A 15988-nucleotide genomic window follows, 5' to 3' on the forward strand; every position below is an offset into this window, starting at 1 on the left:
CAAATTACTTTTATACTTCTGCTTCTGAAGATAAAATTTGTTGATGTGGTATAGACAGACAGATCTGTGGACCAACCCCTTCTGTGTTCCATGTTACAGAAGTTTGATTATTACATTACATTTGTTATCTGCAGTACTGCAGGGCAAGCTTATAAAAACCCAGCTGTCTCTGTGCTCCATAAATCAAAAGTAATGGCCAGATAATCAAAATTATGTTCCAATTCTAGAACATTCATTACGGGTGGTGGTGTATAAAGCAGATATAAAAACAAGCAGAGTTTTTGTGCTGGGATGATTAGAGGGAATTACACTAAAAACGTAGAATCATTACTGGTATGTTTTAACTTGAAGTTAATAAAGAGCAGTTTGCTCAGCAAGAATATTTTAAGATAAACTGAGAAATAAACAAAAATGAATCTTTTAGCCTGACTTAGTCAGGAAGCAATATTCAGTGTCCTATCATTCTGAGCATGGAGTTTTCCTCATTAGGGCAGAGTGAAGGCAGCCAAGAAAAACGACCTAAAAAAGTAAATCCAACCCTTAAAAATGCCTCATGGACTGGGAGAGGCAACTTCAAAGACCTGCTCTGCTGTCATGTCTCATAACAGAAGAATTCTGGCGTATTCTCTGAGTTTTCTAATTGTCCCATTTTTTTCTGTGGCAAGAATTTGCATTGACCAGAGCCCAAATAATCTGACTGCAGAGCATCTAAGTCCAAGCTCTGTCTTTGAGTTCGTTGCTTTGGTGTTTCTTGTTGTTCCCTGTTGTTATGACTAATTAAATATTTGCTGTTCCTGAGACACGATTTTAAAGCCTAAACAACTGCTATAGGTGTGAGAAGTTCCAGTCCATGCACAGGAACAGGGAATTGTGCCTTGGTATTTTATATGCTGAGTGAATGCCCTAACTATTATTTTAAACAGTCTCTTGACTTTTGCCTTGAAAACCTCTGAAAAGCTCTAGATTTTATCGTGAAGAAAATAGATTGCAAATTCTTTGCATTTATTCACAAAAAAATTTGTTTTCTGGACCTTCCCATTCAGCCTGCAGCTCTCTGAAGGCAGGACTTAAATGGCAATGAAGTTTTCCTGTGGGATGGGGACCACAAAGAAGCATCTTGTGCACAGGCCTTCAGGCTTGTTCTTCAGAGACTGGAAGGCAATCATTTGCTGAATAGCAGTCCATCAGGTCAAGTTCTCATGAAAAATTTTGCTGCTTTGAAACTCAAGTAGTGTCAATGTGTCTGCCGAAGCAGTGAATTACAAAATGTAAGTAAAAGTGGCAGAATATAGACCTTCAAAAGTGGATTCAGATACAAAGCTCCTGAGTCAATGGAGATGCTCTCTTTGTGGATGCCCTCATGCTAGCATTCAGCTCAGAGAGAACATTTACGTCTGTAATATTCCTGCAGCTGTATATGATAGTATATGAAGATAAACAACCTTGAATAACCAGTAATGTAAGAGTGAATATGCTTGTTTCACAAAATAGATACTGACATAGCAATTCCAAGTTGTTAGGAACTGTGAGCTGCCTTCTTTTTGAAAAATGTCCTTTAAGGACTTCATGTTTATTACAACTCATTGTATTCACTAAGGCGCTACGTTTGCTGAACTCTGTACCATGCTGTGAGACAGGTGACCCTGTTTAAAAGGGCTTTACAGAAATCTATTTCAGAACTGAGTACTTTGAAGAGAATTTTGATGGCAATTTTGTTGGCTGATGGTCTGAAAGACCACTAGACACTTGGATCTTTAGTAGCTGTCAGAGGAATATCAGATCAACTGCCATTCTAGAGGAGAGGGAAAAAGATCACCCTGTGAAATTAGTTTTCATCACTGTTCCATTCATGCAGTAAAAGAGCATAAAGTGCTGGGTCGTGAGCTATGTGCTGCACACGTTGTTTATCTGTGGGCCCCAGTCCCTGAACATTCAATACACCTGTGTAGTGATGGTGATTTTACAAGGACAGGATTCATAATCAGTGTAAAACAAACCATCAGCTTTCCCTGAGGATCATCACAAATTTATTTGTTCCTCTCAACTGACATGAATATGCTGTACACGCACATATTTGTGCATCTTACTGCAGGGGAGATTTTTCTCCACTAGTAAAAATCCTTGAGAGTCTTAAGAGTGCTTATTTTTGTTACTTGAATGTAATTTTGGGAAATCCCTCAGACAAAAAAAAAGTGTTTGAGAATGACCATTTCATAGACAGTATAATCTAATTAGAGAAGAAAAGGGCGGATTATAATATTACACTATTGACAACAATGTAAAAATTTGCCCATTGTGGATAATTAAAGAGGTGTTTCATGATGGTAACATCTTCTTGTGACCTTTTCTAATTCTAAACAAAAGGAGCATCATTTGGAACTAGAGATGTGTGGAAGGAATGGGCACTTAATTTTGCAATCATGAATATTTGGAACGTATGACCCCCTCATTGAAAGTGAAATTGCTAATGCCAACCCATCTCTGGCAGACAGCACCTTGCATTGATTTTATATGTAATTCAGCACACTTGTCAGCATTTTCAGGACAAGCTGGAGACTCACATGTTATGGAGACTAAATTGTTTTGCCCTTCTGGAAAAGAGGGTCTCTTGAGGCCACAATTTATGTTTAATGGTGTGACAGTTGGGATTCTGAAGAAGCAGGACTATGTTATAGCTGACGTGAAGATACTCACAGTGCAGTAGTGGCACAGAATAAACTGTGAATCCTCCTTCTCCATCTGTCTTGGCCCCAAATTGTAGTAAAAGAAATTAGGGAAACTTATCCATGTTTAGCTTTGCATGTGGAGTACCAGATGTATTGTCTGTGCAACTGGCTGGCAGGCCAACCGTGGTAAGTGTAATCAGCAGAAAAGAAAAGCTGATGGGAAAATAGTACAGCTTCCTTGCTGATAATCTTCTGCCTTAGTCACTGGTTGTTTTGCTCAGACAAATGAATAGCTGTGGGATAAACCTGGTTGTAAAACTGAAATGTGTCCATTTTCTTTAACTCTCTGGGTCTGAGAATCATTGAATCACGAATGTTGGAACAGACCTTTAAGAATATCAAGTCCAACCATCAGCCCAACACTACGATGCCTACTAAACAATGTCACAAAGTGCCGTGTTTATACATTTTTTAAATACTTCCAGGAACGGTGACTCCACCACTTCCTTGGGCAGCTTCTTCCAATGCTTAACCACTCTTTCAATAAAAAAAAATTTTCATAATATTCAATCTAAACCTTCCCTGGTGCAACTCAAAGCCATTTCCTCTCATCTTATCACATCTTACTTGTGACAAGAGACCAACACCCACCTTGCTACAATCCCATTTCAGGTGGTTGTAGAGAACAATAAGGTCTCCCCTCAGCCTTCTCTTCCCCAGGCTAAACAGTCCCAGTTCCCTCAGCCACTCCTTATAAGATTTGTGCTCCAGACCCTTCACCAGCTTCGTTTCCTTTACACCTCCTCTATGTCCCAAGTACTGGTAAGCGTGATCACTTTCCCGCTCCTGCTGGTCACACTATTTCTTATCCAAGCCAGGAGGCTATTGGTCTTCTTGGCCACCTAAGGACACTGCTGACTCATGTTCCACTGGCTGTCGACCAGCACCTCCAGGTCCCTTTCTGCTGGGCAGCTTTCCAGTCCCTCTTCCCCAAGGCTGTAGCATCGCACGGGGTTGTTGTGACTGAAGTGCAGGACCGGGCACTTGGTCTTGTTAAACCTCACATGATTGACTTGGGCGCACTGATCCAGCCTGCCGAGATCCCTCTGCAGTCTTCCTGCCCTCACGCTGATTAACACTCCCATCTAATCTGATGCCATCTGCAAACTTACCGAGGAAGCACTCGATCCCCTATTCCAGACCAGTTATAAAGATATTAAACAGAACTGGCCCCAACACTGACCCTCAGGGAACACCGCTTTGTCAGCAGCTGCCAACTGGATTTATCTCCATTCACCATAACTCCTTGAGCTTGGCCATCCAGCCAGTTTTTTACCCAGTGAAAAGTACACTAGTCTAATCCACAAGCCACCAGCTTCTTTAGGAGAACCCTGTTGTATACGATGTCAAAGGGTTTACCGAACTCCAGGTAAATAACATCCACAGCCTTTCCCTCATTCAGTAAGTGGATCACCTTGAATAGAAGGAGATCACGTTGATCAAGCAGGACCTGCCTTTCTTAAACCTGTGCTGACTGGACCTGATCATCTTGTTATGCTGCACATGCCAGGGTAGTGCGCTCAGGAAAAACTACTCCATAATCTGACTCAGTACCGTGATCAGGCTGACAGAACTATAGTTCCCCAGACCCGCCTTCTTGAGTTTCCATCATTGCTCCCAGATGGTTATAACGAGATCTCTTCAGGGAAAGAGAAAATGCACAAGCACTTCTTAAGAAGCATCTATTAATCCACACACTTGTTCACATGGCACAAATTTGTTTATTGGCCTCACAATGCCAGGGCAGGCAGATGTGAATCAATAAGCCTAAAGGTACATTTTTTTCTTCATAATTTCATAGAAAATCTTTTTACTCCAGTAAGCAACACCTCTGCCAGACTGCCATTGCACAGCTCTCGGTGTGGTGCCCTATTGTTGCCCTTCTCTAACCACCACACACCTCGTGCAGGGTCAGAACAAACTTCTGTTCCTGAGCTGGATGTCACTAGAATTCCAACTTTGCTGGAGAGGTCTGTTTATTTCAGAGTACTAGTTAAAATATCTCTGTTGTTTGGGAACAATAGTAGCTGAAATCCATTGTTCTAGCTTACTTTCTTTTCTTTTTTCTGTTGATGTGAGTTAATGATGAACACAGTCTGTATTCGTTGATGATAGCAAAATTCAGTACATGTAAGAAACTATTCTTGCAGTATAATCAGATAATTAGATGTTTTGTCACTATCTTGCACTGTTTACAACGAAATACTTTGAATGACAATATGGCAGATCTTTCCAGCAAACTTTACAGGCTGTGTATTGCAAGCTGCAAGTTAACTTTAATTGGGTGTCCTGAGATTTACTACAAGGAAGGTAATAACCTCTGAATAATAGCAAGAAGCTACATCTTCTCACTCTTGTTGATGTTGAACATCTGGGGGAAGAATGGCTGGAGAGCTGCACGAAAGAGAAGGACCTGGGGGTGCTGGTTGACAGACGACTGAACATGAGCCAGCAGTGTGCCCAGGTGGCCAAGAAGGCCAATGGCATCTTGGCTTGTATCAGAAATGGGGTCACCAGCAGGTCCAGGGAGGTTATTCTCCCTCTGTACTCAGCACTGGTGAGACCGCACCTCGAATACTGTGTTCAGTTCTGGACCCCTCACCACAAGAAGGATGTTGAGGCTCTGGAGAGTGTCCAGAGAAGAGCAACAAAGCTGGTGAGGGGGCTGGAGAACAAGTCTTATGAGGAGCGGCTGAGAGAGCTGGGGTTGTTTAGCCTGGAGAAGAGGAGGCTGAGGGGAGACCTTATTACTCTCTACAACTACCTGAAAGGAGGTTGTGGAGAGGAGGGAGCTGGCCTCTTCTCCCAAGTGACAGGGGACAGGACAAGAGGGAATGGCCTGAAGCTCCGTCAGGGGAGGTTCAGGTTGGATATCAGAAAAAAATTCTTCACAGTAAGAGTCATTGGGCACTGGAACAGGCTGCCCAGGGAGGTGGTCGAGTCGCCTTCCCTGGAGGTGTTTAAGGAATGGGTGGATGAAGAGCTTAGGGACATGGTTTAGGGAGTGTTAGGAATGGTTGGACTCGATGACCCAATGGGTCCTTTCCAACCTTGTGATTCTGTGATTCTGCGATTCTGTGAACATAAAGGCTAATTTTCCAATGGACTAACTCTTTCTTCAGTGATCAGGTTTACCAAAAGAGACATGAACCAATCCCATAATTTCTGCAGACTTTGTAATATGCAAACACATCAGTGACCCAAGCAGCATCATGTATAAATGAGTATATGGGGGTGGGGGCTGACAACTACATTTTGAAATAACAACCTGATTTTTATCGAAACACCGATGAGTTGTTTGCCCTTTTATTTAGCCTTTATGATAACAAATAGAAGTTATTTGGCTTGTCAGTCAGAGCTAGATATGTGGAGGGGGGGAAAAAACAACCCTAAAACCTTAGTCTAATTTTGGGTCAAATGATGTTTGGATCAAACTCAACGCAATTTGGTTTTATATACTATCTTTCATACGGAGTATCACAAAGCAGTTTACAGGGAAAGTCAATCATCAGAAGCTAAAGGGATGTTCTAAAGTCAAGAATAATTCAGCAGCTGGGAGGAATCATGGGGAGTTTATAGGAGTTCTGAGAGAAATGAGAGAAGTTCTAGGCAAAACACTATTTCTTCTGTCTTTTGGTACACAGAGCTCTGTATTCAGTTGTGTAAGAAGGCAGTATGTTCTTTCTAATGACACTATCTCTTCATGGCTTACCAGAGAGGCATGTCCGTGTCATCCAAACTCAGAACTGCTTCATTTCAGCTCTGAATAGCATCCACTTGAACTTCTTGCCATAATAAGGAAACTATATTGCTGTGATAGATCTTCATGCATTTCAAGCCTTTTTCCCCTTTCACTTTTTTTTTACAAAACCTTATATCCTCAAAATAAGGTCAACTTGGTCCATTTTTAAGTTAAGTTTAAAAAAAAGCTATGACAAAATGCTGTGATAGTATTTAGTTATGTGAATATGAACACACACACACGCACATATGTTGGGGCAGATTCCCCTATCTCTTGTTGCAGTTTTGCAAAGCTACTGAAGTCGTTCAGTCTAGGCTAACTTACAGTAGCTGAGAATTTTATTAACTAACTCATTTTATATTTACAGATATCAATCAATTAGTAGTTCTGAGTGTGTGCTTTTACTGATGCGGCATGCTGAAGGACAATCACTGTAACTGAGTCCAGCCCCAGGATGATGAATATCCATGGATTCAGCATTCCAAAGGCTGACTGCCCCTCCAGACCCTCATGAACACTCTGATACACAAAGTGCTTTCCAAACCTGTAAAACATTACAGGCAAACCAGAATTTTCAATTGATGGCTCTTCTTCTTTAGCTGAAAAAGTCCTTCTCTGAAAAAAACAAAGTAATCCCTACTCTACAGCACGGTATTGCATTACCGAGAGGTCTTTGTCTTACTGTCTTACACGGACAGCTCAGCCTGGAGCCTGGAATATACTTCAAGAAACAAGAGGGAAATAGATGTGAACCTTTTTTTATTTTTTTTTTTTTTTTTTGGCTTGCACTGGGAATAGCTCCAAAGCTCCCAAGCAGCACATTAGTGGACAATAATTCCCAGCTTAAAAGCTTAACCAAACCAATCATTTGTTGCTAGTCAAATTCTTCACATTCTTCCAACAGTTGTGTGTATGAAGTGTTCTGTCAAAGAATTTGAAGCATGAGTGTCATCCTGGCAATGAGAAAGAGCCCTGCTAGAGCTTGGAAGCTGTTGAGCCTTTCAGGAAGGGAAAGGAGGTGTGAAGTAATAGGGGTCAATTACAGCCTCACTGTAAACAGAGAAAAGGAAAGGGAAGAGCTATAAAGCTATTCATGCTGATAGTCATATAGCAAGGTGGCGTGCTGCCTCTTAGATAGCGCTCATGATGGGAGGAAGCATCCCTCCACGCTGCACCCTAGTGAGTTACTTAATTTCAACATGTGAGTTGAATGCACTTTATCATCTCTGACTGGAAGTATGTGGTAGGATATTGTGATAGAAAACTGTTGGTTTAGTTCACCGAAGAGGCAGAAGATGCAAAATGCTTTTTCTTTATTGTGGGTGATACGAGAAGCTTTTGTCACACTTTCATTAACAGTGACATTTTAGGAAGCCCTGGCTCTAGGAGATGCTATACCTCGAGCTCCCTTCATGAATACTTGTAAAGATTATTATGATTCTGTCACAATTCTAAATGGCCACCTCTAGCCACACAGCTTTTATGCAAGTGTAACTTCACAGACTTTGATATTCATGCTCATTAGTACAACGCACTTAGACACTTTCTGTGTATAAGAGAACGATGGCGATCCAAAACTTACATGGTATGTGATAGTGTGTTACAACACTGGTGGGTTACTGTAATACCAGATTCTGCATAGGAAATCTTTTCCTAGTTTAAATGGTTTTTCTGCTAACAGCGATGCTTGCCTCACCCTCCAAACTGCCCTTCAGCCTGAAGATGCTAAGATTGTTTTTTATACACACGTTTTAATTTTAAAATATAGGTATCTATCGCAAAACTTTGCAGTGCTTGAGAGACAGAAATATTTGACTTTACAAATCAAATCAGAGTATGCTTGCTATGAACTTTTACTTCAGAAAACACCAGAAATTTACCAGAATTGCCTCGTATGTGCTCTGTGATCACCCAGATCTTCTTGTAAGGCCAAAGAGGGACAAACACAAGATACCTGCATCTACTTCTGCTGCCTATTTACTCTTCTGATGTTTCAGCCTTTGCTTCTCTGTTTCCTATGATATATTTGTTTTTCATACTTGTGAACTTCTGGCTTTATCTGATGCATCCTAGTACAAACACATCTTTAGGAAGCTGGTAGGGTTGTGAATTACTTATTCAGGAGGCCGATCTTTCTTGATTTAATGAGAAACCCAGAAACTCACGAACTGCCTCTTGATCTCAGCCTGCTACTTTTCTCTTAAGATTCAGCTCACAGTATTTTGATATAAATGACAAAAAATCAGATTTCTAAGATTTTCAAAGGTGTCCTTGATGGCCACTGCATTCCAAGCTAAATATTCTTTTGAAGTTCGAAAAAAAAAAAAAGTATTTGGTTTACATGCACGATTTTGATAGCATGGAGGCTGCAGGGGGGCCTCCGTGAAAATAGAGCAGAAGTTGCCCCACATCAGATAGAGACATTTTCAGCTGAAAACAGACCTGCTGCCGCCCAAAGCTGAGCCCCTAAGCAAAGCTGTTGGCACCTCTGTGATAATATATTTAAGATGGGTAAAAAAAAAACACTGTGCGGCAGCTGTGAGAGGGAGAGCAAAAGATGTGGAAGAAACAGCCCTACAGACACCAAGGCAAGAGAGGAAAGAGGGGAGGAGGTTCTTCAGGCACCACAGCAGCGATTGCCCTGCAGCTCCAGGAGAAGAATGTGAGGAAACAGATTGTTTGGAGGACTACAGTGGAGCAGGTGAACATGCCCTGAAGAAAGCTGCAGTCTGTGGAGAGGAGCCCTTGCGGGACTGTGTTTTCTGGCAGGAGCTGCAGTCCATTGGGCACCCATGCTAGAGCAGTTCTTGAAGAACCACAGCCCCTGACTGGGATCCCTCTCTGGAGGAGAGAAAGTCTGCAGTGGAAGGAGCAGCAGAGATGAAATAGTACAGATTGACCACAACACTCATTCTCCATTCTTCCATTTTACACCGTCCAGTAGAAGAGTTAGATGTGAAGGAATGAAATTGAACCTGGAAAGAAGGAAAGATTAGGGAAGGTGTTCTTGTTTTGTCATTGTTTCTCAGTATTCTGCCCTATTTTCAACTGGCCATAAATTAAACTCTGTTTTGCCCAAGACAGTAACTGGCGAGTGATCTGCCTCTCTGTATCTTTACCCTTTCTTGTTTTCTCCCATATTTGTTGAAGAAAGAGAGTGAAAGAGCAGCTGGGTGGACACTGAGCAGCCAGCCAAGGTTAACCCAGCCTAGAAGTGTGTAATCAACAGGATTTGAGCAGCAGTATCACTGCATCTCTAGGTTTGCAAAACATACAGAAAGACACACATAAACACACACACACACTCATCCCTTACTTTGCTCAGCTCTGTACATCATGAATAGCGAAATACCCCAGGAATTTTGCAGCCTCAAGGATCTGAGAGAGGAGAGGCTAAAAAACCCAATAAAAAACCCCAAAGGGAAGCTGATGAAACTGAACCAGGGGATTGAATAGGTTTAAAAAAACAGCAAGTAGTTTAGAGCTGTAATGAGGAAAACAAGCCTCTAGTTCAAAAGCAACTGCTTTCTTGTCCATTTACAGGGTAATCAATATCTCATCCTGAAACATCTGTGAGCAGATATAAAAAAAACAAAGAATGCTTTATGCTAGAAAAGATTTGCTGACCAAGCCCAAGCTCTATCAGAAATGGAAGCATAAATAACTACAGAATATTGATAATGATTCTTAGGGAAAAAGAGCTGAATAAACAGCACAGAATAAAATGTAAAATTGCATTTTATCTTTCTGTTTTCTTGTAAACTTCTGTGCTAGCAGACATGAACAGTGTCTGCCTCTAGCATTTGATCAGAATTCTTTCTCAGTCAGCCTTTTTTTGTTTCCCTCCCTTATTTTAAGCATAATTATCAGATTGATAAATATGTGAATCAAGCATAACATTAGCAGAGCCTGTGTTCTGAATTACTGTAGGACTGATGCTTTCAGGGAACAGAAACAATTTAAGACCAGAAAATGAACATGTTTCACTGAACAGATTATCTTTTTCAGCTAATAATAATTCATATCAAATACCATTTTGTGAAGGATAGAGACCAACTTGCACACTCTCTGTAAAGAAGAGTGGAAAATGGTCCCTACAGTACTCACATATTATGAAATCAATTTTGCCTTAAAAGACACATTTCAGAGGAGTTTCAATCCTAAAGCAGGTCTGTGTGTTGCTGTGCTCTTTATAAATTTATATTGTGGGGAGCAGTACAAGGAGCTAACAGTGCTTCCATTTCAAACCCTGTGTAAATTTGGGCTTAAACTTAGAGTTATGATAATGGACAGTGAATTGTACAAATCTGGACATTTTTTTGTCTTGAAAATTCCAGTTAGGCCCTGTAATGTACGCACTAGCTTAAGCCAAGCACCTAACTCTTTCAGCGTGTCAAGGTACTCTCTCTTTGCAGCTCCACTATGGAGTGCTGGTCAATCTGCTTTTCTGATTCAGAAACCAAGGCTCACTTTCCACACCAACATTCCTAAAAAAATGTCTTCTCCTCCTTATTATCACAAACTTTCCTGAAGGCAAGCTTAGCTTTGGCACCTTTAGGATGAGTTCAGCCTGCTACTTGGAAGCCTGTCAGGGAGTGACATCTTCATTGCCAAGCAAAAAAGATGAGGTCTCTGAAATAACATGCCTCATTTGGTGAGCTCAAATCATGTACACAGCCTGATGCTGGACACTATGATGGGATAGTGAGGTGGCAATCAGCCATGTAGCAGCTAGTTCCATGTTTCTCATGTAGTGCTCCTTCCTTACGTTTTTCATCTTGTCAGATCGACAGTGGCAACATCTGCTCAATGTTGCATTCCAATCCCCTTGGTGCCTGCAGCGTAGATCTGGCTGACGGTTCTGGATGCCAGGGATGAGGTGCTCTTAGGTGGTAAGAGTACTGAGCTGGAGGCTACCTAACCAATACAAGAACACCATGTGTCAGAAAGGGACTTCTGTTGCCTACTCACAGATTCCTTCTGGGTCAAAATAAAAAATGGTCTTAAGCTGCTTGCTCTAAGGAGTACAGCATTTTCCACCTAAGCCCTTCACAAGGCCATTACACTGATATATCATGTCTAGAAGCTTTAAATGTTCCAGGTGCAAAGCCTCGGACAGGCCAGAGTTGTAAGAGTAGGAAAAAAGTGTATTTTGGATGTCTCGTACAGGACTGCTTTTTGGAAGGTTTCAGCTTGAGCGGGTAAGGACATGAAGTATTTTAGCAGAGATACTGTGCATTCTTAACCACCAGGAAACTGTCTACAAGCTTATATACCTGATTTAAAGCATTATACTGTGTTACAGAAACAAGCATATATGCAATACTGTCCCTGCTTCAAAAGAGATCAGAGTCTCTGCTCCTTTTTCAGTCTATTTAGGTTACATGCAGAAGATGTGCACACTTCTGTTGCCTGTGCAACCATATAGACTACATTACTGCACATGTTTTCCAATCATCCACCTTCTGTGGGAACAGAAGGTCAGCAGACCATTCTAGATAAATATTTTTGTCACCTTGTGCTTGATAACTGAGCTTGCCAAAGGGTAAATAGCCATGATTTCATCATCAATCTTGTAATGACAAGGTTGTCAAGTGTATAGAGCTCATGGCATGTTGCTTCAATGACACGGGCAGAAGATGAGCATTGGTAAATGGAGTAGAGGGTGATATTTTGACTGATTGTTTGCATAGGACGTTATTGGTGAGGCTTTGGAACTTTGATGAGATGCAAAGATGGAGATAGAGAATTTGAACTAAAAAAATTAATGTTTCTGTTGCATCTCTGGGTAGATATGTGGGTGTAAGAGAGTTTTGAACAGTACAAAAAGACTTGCAGTCTCTAAGAAAGGAGTAATTCCAAACATAATAATAACCTAATTAAGCATGATTAGAAATACAGTGAAACTAGCACTGAACACTGTCTCCCACAGGCAACCCACTCTCTTAAATAAGCACTTAAATAATCCCCATGTGGATTTTGGTACAATTTTGTCTGACCTTTATTTGAAGACCACCAGCAGGGCAATTGATTGTATTTGGTCAGCCTATGGGAGCCTATTGGCTCTAATCTGGAGTCAGTGATTTCTTTGCCTACTTTATTCCTCCTTATTTTTGAGCACATATACCCCTTTTAGGGTATTTTTTTCTTCATCAAAATCAGCTGCATTTTTCTATCCTTCTGAGGCTATCGGTCTCTTGTTTTGTTCTGCCTGTATCTTTTGTAGTCAATTCCTGATGTTCAGAGTTTTTTAACTTGTACGAATCAGCTGCTTAAACTTGAATATTTTCTAGATCTCCTAAAAATCAGTCTAATACTTCTAAAAAAATGCAGGACAGGATTCACGCCTTTTATAGCCACAATTACATTCAACAGATCTTGTGGGAGGAGTTTTGGGTTTTATATGCTTTGAGATTCTTACCCTAGCATTGCCATATCTGGGCTAATATTTAAGAATCTGTACAGGAATCAGTGAAGATAAGGGATTTCATCCCTGTATGCACAGCTCTGCCCTTTAGAGCCTGCAAAATCTGTACTGTTGAATAAAGACTGCAAGATCACGAACGTTGAGCTGAAAACATACACATAGCTGTGCATGGTTAGCACAGCGATTCTCTTCCTGGATTTCCCTCCTCTTTAAAAGAAAAAAACCCACGTTGCTTCTCTTCAATAACAAATATTCTTACTAACTTAACAAATTGCTGCCGACAACCGTAGTCACCACACACAAAAAAGATCTGTCAAAAGGTAATAGATTTTGGAGCAGCAGTTCTTCAGATCTATTTCATACCTTTAAAGAAGAGGGATACATACAGCTGCTTTGCTGTCAAAGATATGAAGATTTGGAAGGTACTTTTTTCTCCTCCCACATTTAGCATATGCTTTAAGCATGCACAAGGCTTTTCCAGCGTGGAGGGAACAAGAGAGGAGGAGGAAAAGAAGCAGGGAGGAGGCAAAATTTTCTTCCCTTCTAAGATGCAATCTGAAGTGATTACAGAAATACTCATGTTCGCTATATATATTTCTGAAGATAAGACTTGTTCATATCAATCAAAACAGAGTGGAAGCAGCAGAGTGAATTTGCTACAAGTAGTTCTGCTTTGCAGGGTCTGATGCAGTCCTTTGATATGTTTGTTCATTTGCAGACGGGTCCTAATGTCACAGGCACAGCTGGTTTCCCACTCAGCTATCACACACAACAGTGGGGGGTTCTCTTCCAATGTAGATGCCTCTACCATCAGTACGACAGGTCTGCCGAAGGCCACAGATTTACTACGTGTTCAAGACCTCTCCTATTTCACCTCTATCTTACTGAACTGGCAAATAAACTGCTGTTAAACTTTTCTTTTAAACCTAATGACTATCTAACAGCAACTGGTGATTCCAAACAAACGGTACCTTGGGGATTAGTGCTTTTGAAGGAAGACTTACAGATCTTCTAATGGTAGGTGTAAATAAAGAGTGGTGGTGGAACCTGGAGAGATCTGGATAAAGAGGCAAAACTGCTGAATGACATCCAGGTGGAAAATGCTGCAGTGTTAGACACCTGCAGAAGCAGAGCAGTAGGAGAGGCATGGGGAATTCCAATCTTCTGCTTTCTGAGCAAGTCTTAATCTCTAATACCTAGCGTTAGACCTACCGAGCCATTTTCACTGACACCAATGCCAACCATTGCATTGCTTCCAGTGAGAATACAGCTCAGCTGATACTGAACTCATTTGAAAGATTTACCCTAGAAAGTAATGTTTTGGATCACTTAATTTTGATATTTGAAAGTGTATTTGGTGGATAAATAGTCTTCATTTGCATCTCTTTGAGTTACCTTCTTTTTTGGGGTTAACTGCAAAACATCAGGGTAACTCTGGCATCAATTTTATGTTTTGAGTAAAACAGAAAATTAAAAAAAGAATATTTTGAATGTTGCCTTTTCTGTTAAAAATATACTTATTGCAAGTTTGGGACAAAATTTTTGGCAAGTTCTGACAAATTCTTTTGTACTTCCTTGTGTAAGATAAGGGAAATGAATATATGGCTGTATATAGTTTTTATCTGTAACTGGTGACGGTCAATAGTTGCCACAGAAAATATTTTGTTTCTATATATGTTACAAGTGCTAAATGTTCTCCTCTGGGTACACCGTAAGCAGTGCTGGTCATTCTCCAAGGTCTGAATGTGTAACCACTTAGTAATGGTATTGGTGCAGAGCCATACTACCCTAGATTTACTCTTCCTTGGCTTGGAGATGATGGACTGCAGCCTTGCAATGCAGGATCCATCTTCTCTTGAGCACTGCTAAAACTCCACAAGGAAGGAGTTAGGGATCGCTGTGACTTGTGATGAAGAGTAGCAAATTCAGCTCGCCAGTAAGTGCAACATGCAGAAATAGTGGCACAGGAAGTCATCAGCTGATAGGGAGGTCTGAAGCATCATCAGATACTATGTGCAAATTAGCCCCTAATCATATAAAGTGAGAAGTCAAGGACTAAACTTGAAGGGAGCCTGGAACATGCTCAGAGCAGGACAAAGGAAGGACAATAGAGTCTCTTTTCTGAAAACTATTGTAAATTCTCTAAATATAGTATGGTGTTATCATCTAGGAGTGTGTTCAACACCCCATTTAGCAAGAGAAGCTTCTGCGTAACATACAGCCACACTCTTACAGACTGCTTATACCTTCCCACCTGAAAGCTGCTCTTTGGAGTGTTGTTTAATCACTTTGTCCCAGCAGCTGTGTAACTCCTACAGTCTGGTATTCCAGCACAGGAGAAAACACTCCAAGAAGAGGCGGTGTGGATCACACTAGTCATTCAATGGAGAAATGTTCCAGCAGTGGAGTGCATTGAAAATTATCTATCTGAGAAGAGTCCTAAGAAAAACAGAGCCACTCAGGTGATCTACAGATCCCCACAAAGCTCTTCAGTCCCCTCCTCAAGATGTTGCAAAACAAATAATTTGCTTCTTTGGAATATAGATTTGAGAATGAAATATGCTCAAGTGAAAAGGTTACAGAAGCCAGTATAGCTGTTTCCAGACTCGGCATGAAATACATCACATGGGTTTAGCAGGGAGGCAGACAGAGCTAGTCTGTAATTGGCCTTTCTTGGCACTCAGAAGCAGATCTCAGATTTTGACTGCCATTCTAAACTGCTCTAGCACAAAATAATAAATCTTAAGCACAGGAAAACTGCAGTAATCTATATTATTTGTGTCATCCATGTAATGACCACCCACAAGGCCAGAGAATTTGTAGTAAACACAACAGGTTTGCCAAGCTGTTCAGAATTAACATCCACATATTCTATACTCTCAAGTATAAACAAAAACTATCATATATTTCAAAAAGTAATAGGTACATTCGGCTGAAAAGGAGACATCCAGGCTAAATTCAAGCTGCAGATGGCAGAATCTTCACTAAGGCAAACAGCCAAATTCACATATAGGGCTCAAGCTAGGTATAGAAAGCTTCTCTGTACTTCTAAATAGTGTTTATAGGCATGGTTATTACAGTAACAGAAGGATC

Source organism: Cuculus canorus, chromosome 2, assembly GCF_017976375.1.
Source record: "Cuculus canorus isolate bCucCan1 chromosome 2, bCucCan1.pri, whole genome shotgun sequence".
Lineage (NCBI taxonomy): Eukaryota > Metazoa > Chordata > Aves > Cuculiformes > Cuculidae > Cuculus > Cuculus canorus.